The sequence below is a fragment of the Haliotis asinina genome, chromosome 7, assembly GCF_037392515.1.
Source record: "Haliotis asinina isolate JCU_RB_2024 chromosome 7, JCU_Hal_asi_v2, whole genome shotgun sequence".
In the NCBI taxonomy this organism is placed as follows: Eukaryota; Metazoa; Mollusca; class Gastropoda; order Lepetellida; family Haliotidae; genus Haliotis; species Haliotis asinina.
Window position 1 is genome coordinate 2,127,921 of NC_090286.1, and position 6,000 is coordinate 2,133,920.

General features: G+C 39.5%; 1 pseudogene; it reads right to left on the reverse strand.

The window, feature by feature from the left end:
- LOC137291181 (uncharacterized) overlaps positions 1-1,726 on the reverse strand; it is a 77,788-nt pseudogene extending 76,062 nt beyond the window's left edge.
- Between the last annotated feature and the right edge of the window lie 4,274 nt (positions 1,727-6,000).

The window sequence follows — 6,000 nt, forward strand, 5'->3', positions numbered from 1 at the left end:
GTGGGTAATGTTTTCAACAGAGTAACATGCCAACATAATTATTCTGGTGAGTTCCAGATCAACGCTCCACTCAAGCCGAATGAAAACATCTGTTTACATCAATTCCCTGTATCCATTTACAGCGTTGAATGGATGGGAGAGGACACTACTAGATGTTTATGTTGCATTGCTTAGGGCTACATTTTCTGCAATGTAGAATACTAGAGAGGACAACGCTTGTATGGGTAACGTTTTTCAAGAGAGGATCATGCCATATGTTCAAGATGAACACTCCACTCAGATTACTACCACGTAGACTCAGGACGTCTGTATACCCAGATGCTCTTCATGTACCTAGTAGCAAATTTACCTGTAGCAAGTGCAGAGAACCAATCAGATCCTCATTTTTACCTTTCTGAAATTTAAACTTATCAGACGTTTTCAACATAGTTTTGAGTTTTAATTGTAGATTAATTTTCCTACAATCGCCAGCGACTGAAGGGATGTAAATCCAGCTAGTGTCCATGCAGGTAGCAAAGGTACTGTAATTCCTCGTGGTCCCTAGTATGGTAATCTACCTTCTGTTGTTGGCGATATACAGCCTGTATGTACATTGTACTATCCCAAATAGTGTTGATAGTCCTTTTTGTGACTGGTTATGTAAGTACTTGTGTTTACTGTGTATGTAAAACATTTCTCTTCACTGCATGTCTGAAATATTGCCGAGAGGACGTTAAATATTAATTCACTCAGTCACTTTACCTTAAAGTTATATGCTGATCTACCCAGGTGTGTATTGTTGTCTCATGCAGGTGTCGCCCACAGCGAAATGGGGACAGCAACTCCTCCCGCACAATTCTTTATTTGACTAAAATGTCACCATAACTTTACTCTGAACCAAGGTCGTTTCAAAACTCTACTGGATATCCTCCTCAGTGACATATTAATATGCCTATTTTGAGTGCACATCAGCTGTTCAGTGACATCTTCAAAGGGTTTCCCAGTATACTATCCAAAACATCAATGCACAAGCCATATAATTTCACGGTTGCAGTGTCGGGTAGGTAGAGTCGACTCGCTTTGTGTTGAAGTAGTGCGGTCATGTTATCGTTATACATGCCTACTGTATACAACACTCTCTATACAGACTGAATCAGTGACTTCAGGAACGTGTACGTTTCAAAACACGCGACACACCAACCAGGTAACTGTCATACAGCTGATATTTGTCTTTATCACAGTCATGTTTTCAATCTCTTCAGTTGTGAAAATAACGCTATGTTCATTACATGATTTACACATTAGTATTCTCTCTGTGGGACGGAAAGGGTGCAGAGTAATTCTGACATACAATCACCGAGGAACAGAAAATACATCAGAAAAACATTTATCAATTTTCAAAGAATTTCAAATCAAAGTATTAAGACTAACTAGCCAGGATGCATTCTCCTCACTCTATACTCATACGAATCAGTTATAGTAACTGAATGGCTGTGAGACTCCAGTTCAACAAAGTCACTTTTGTCTGTCATACATATATGTACAGATAAGCTTGTTTCTGTTGTTTTTATATATGAAGGTAGGCTTGTGTTACTTTGACGTAACGCCACGTACCAACATTTAATGCGGTTAGAAATGTCACGTGATCACACACCCGAAGTAGAAAAGTGTACATGTAAGGAATGTACACACCTGCCATGGCAGTCACGGTGACCTACAGCAATACCTCACTCGCCCACACCGCCATCGTCACATTCTCCAGCACAGACCAGGAAGTATTTACTGTCCTCTCTAAATATATTTACTGTGTGTGTAAAACTCCTGTTAGCATATGTTCCCTGTGTGCAGTAAGTGGGTGAGTGAGTGAGTGAGTGAGTGAGTGAGTTACATGATATCAACGTCACATCGGCGTAATGTCAGCACAACCGTGACGATATAAGAATTTCTATGTCATAACAAATAAAATTCAACTGTAAAAAACCGTCATCAATGGATGTTGAAACTAATAGAATATGACAGATAATGAGCAGCATGTTTTCAAAACACGACATCACCATGGAGTACACTGTGAAAATGGTCCACAGATAACCAGGAACTCAAGCCAGATCACCATAGCAAGTACGTACAGTACCTTTAACGATTCGCACCTGACTGTCGAATATTTTATCGAACACACACTCAGACTGTCGAAAAGCAGTGGAGCGTCGCAAAGCTCAACCCTGTTCTGATTAGTCAGTGTCGACTGAACGTGAACCTGCGAATAGCAGAAAGACCACGTTAATCCGCTCTACTCTGTTTAACGAGAGAGAAGACATGAGTACTAGTGTTGTTGAAATGAAACAAGAGTTCGAGTTTGAGTTAACTAGATTTGTCATATTTCCTTCTCTATGACACAGATACAGGCTGAAGTACACAACAGCTGTTGTTGAAATGAAACAAGAGTTCGAGTATGAGTTAACTAGATTTGTCACATTTCCTTCTCTATGACACAGATACAGGCTGAAGTACACAACAGCTGTTGTTGAAATGAAACAAGAGTTCGAGTTTGAGTTAACTAGATTTGTCACATTTCCTTCTCTATGATACAGATACAGGCTGAAGTACACAACAGCTGTTGTTGAAATGAAACAAGAGTTTGAGTATGAGTTAACTAGATTTGTCACATTTCCTTCTCTATGACACAGATACAGGCTGAAGTACACAACAGCTGTTATTGAAATGAGACAAGAGTTTGAGTTTGAGTTAACTAGATTTGTCACATTTCCTTCTCTATGATACAGAAACAGGTGGAAGTACACAACAGCTGTTGTTGAAATGAGACAAGAGTTCGAGTATGAGTTAACTAGATTTGTCACATTTCCTTCTCTATGATACAGATACAGGTGGAAGTACACAACAGCTGTTGTTGAAATGAGACAAGAGTTTGAGTATGAGTTAACTAGATTTGTCACATTTCCTTCTCTATGACACAGATACAGGCTGAAGTACACAACAGCTGTTATTGAAATGAGACAAGAGTTTGAGTTTGAGTTAACTAGATTTGTCACATTTCCTTCTCTATGATACAGATACAGGTGGAAGTACACAACAGCTGTTGTTGAAATGAGACAAGAGTTTGAGTATGAGTTAACTAGATTTGTCACATTTCCTTCTCTATGATACAGATACAGGTGGATGTACACGACAGCTGTTGTTGAAATGAGACAAGAGTTCGAGTTTGAGTTAACTAGATTTGTCACATTTCCTTCTCGATGATACAGATACAGGCGGAAGTACACAGCAGCTGTTGTTGAAATGAGAAACGTTAATTAGGTTTGTATCAGAATTGTCACATTTTCTCAATGATACGTATGTTACTATATAAGTTAGGTAAGTAAACGCCGTCAATATGGCAAATACGCAGGTTCAGGTTACATTCATAGAGAATGTGTACGGTCACAGAGGCTACAAGTACAAGAAGAACAAGGAAAGAATGATGTCACATACTGGCACTGTGGAGAAACGTGCAAGGTTACCCTCCAGCCAAGAGCTGACGTCATATCCAGTTTCGGAAACCATCTTCACAACCAGTCATTCTGCTTCACGTCAACCAAATGAAGTCTACACTCATTCCCCGGTCCAAGACAACAACCATCAACGCGATCTTCGATGTGAGTGGCAGACTGAGGTCGGAGAAGAGCTCCTCATCGCTGATGATGGAGACAACAGTCGCATTCGTGTCTTCGCTACCAATCTTGAGCTCCTAGGATATTATCTATGCTGATATCTATCCTCTCGTGTACTTCCTTCTACCTGACCATAGACAGGAGACATATGGCCGCACATTCCGCCTACCGAAAGCAACAGCAGCACGACGTGGCTTCAAGCTTTCTCCAAACAGCATTCAGGTGGAGTTTGAGAAAGCTGACTGTGTTTCCTATGTCACCGCTACATGGATGTTACTTTCACTACTCTTGGAGTGTTTGGAGATGTATCCAGAGTCTTAGCCCAGTGACTGAGAGAGTGATGACTTGCGACGGCCTGTACGACGTACCTTTTCACTTGCTTTGGTGCCTGTTGATCAAGTTGATGTCTGGCTCCAGGCCACTGTCGATGCTCCCCAGGGCGCTGGTATCACAGAGACGTGGGTGGATGGACCAAATCAGCGGAAGAAGGAGCTGTGGAACCAGTTCCTGAATAATGGCCGTCGCACGAACAATACTCTAGAAGGTTGGTATCATCGTTTGAACAACATCAGTGGGATATGTCATCCCAGCATGTTCGTTTGTTGAAGGGAGGGCAGTCCATTGTGGAGGCCAGCCTTGTTCACCTGTATTGCCACAGACGTGCACCAGTAAGGAAGCGCTGCTACCGCGAACTAGAGACAAGGCTTCAGCGTCTCAAGGACTAGCTTCAGAGAGATTACTATTGTGAACTATGCTGAACAGACTGGCTACCGTTCTCACTTGGTATGACTATGGATATGATGTGTCCGCAGTACAAAGTATCCACAATAAATAATATACTGTATGAAGTATTTTATTTTGCCCGGAGCGTCGAACGCCATAGTGTTAACCCTAACTCCTTAAGTAATACTCGAAACATCGAATGTATACAAGTTTTCGACAGTTCGGGTGGACACCCCTTTAACAGCTGCATGGATCCCAGATGGATTTACATCATTCCTTCAGGTAAATGTAGTCAATCATTGAAAGAATACATATTTTACTATTAAAATGGCGTCACATTCAAAATACTTTGAACGGTGTAGTCTTACACGCCTTATCGGGTGAACAATATTATTCCGGTTCTTCAACTCCAGTCGAGGGAACAGACACAGCCAATATTAGTCTCAGTTAATAACAAAAAAATAACTCATTTATCAAATAAATTTATGCATCACATCTATGAATGATATCTGTTTATTGTGAAAACTTACAAATGTAATAGAGATGAACTTCACAGAAGGGGCTGACCTTTAAATAGTTTTCCCTTAAAATGGAAAAATCAACAAAATCAATGCTTTTGCGACTGTGTTACAAAAAGTTCCAACATGAGTGACTACCAAAAAACGAGGTCGTATTGCCAAGTACGAATATCATACAATAATTAAATAATTCCAATTAAAAGTGGATGTTCGACTTATTATTATTTGATTCCATGAATAAAAGAAAAAAAAATAAGGTTTCTTTCAAAACAAAATTAAAGAATAGAATATTCGGGATTTCTTTATTGTGCTAATCTCTTCAATCGCATACTTTTAATATTTAAACATACAAGTGCTTTAAACATATTTTCGTCTTAGATCTGGTACGGTAAACAAGCTTATCTGGTTTGATTCTACCAACGCCTCACCAGTACGTTTAAACAATATACACAATAACCTGATACACAAAACGACAAATTAAATCATAAATGTGCACTGTAGGTGCTTAGAAACTTGCAGTTGCAATCTGCAGTCACACCTCTTTATTTGCTTACATATAATTGTCTAGAATAAATATCAAACCGTTTAGTCTTAAAGATGTATTAATGCAGGGACTGTGTTATGTTTGTATTGACATCGTTGTTAGCTGGAGGTATTCCGTATAACACAGTCTGGAGATCGTTGTCATTTGTATAACAGCAGGTATTATTTCCAATAGCAGAGTATAATTTACGTGTAAAAAGATAATGAACTGTGTCTTCATTGGTGTCCACAAGCGCGTTCCGGAAATGCGTCTGTTTACTTTATCCCCTTTCAAATCACTACAGCTGAGGTTAAGTCGATATGACAGAATTCGATCTGACAGAATCGATTTTATCGATTGAGTTAGGGAATACGAACTTAATGAATTCAGGTAATGAATGCCATATTTTATTGTGTCAGGTAGAAATAATTGTTCATAATCATACAATTTCTTGTTTGTAGTTAATACGTATTACGGAAATTCTATTGATGACTACATGGTGATTCTCTCGAAAGGTCATATTTAGGATTTGGTATCACAACAATGATGCGTTGATACGCGGGCACACCGTCATATTTCATTCTGCCAGTAT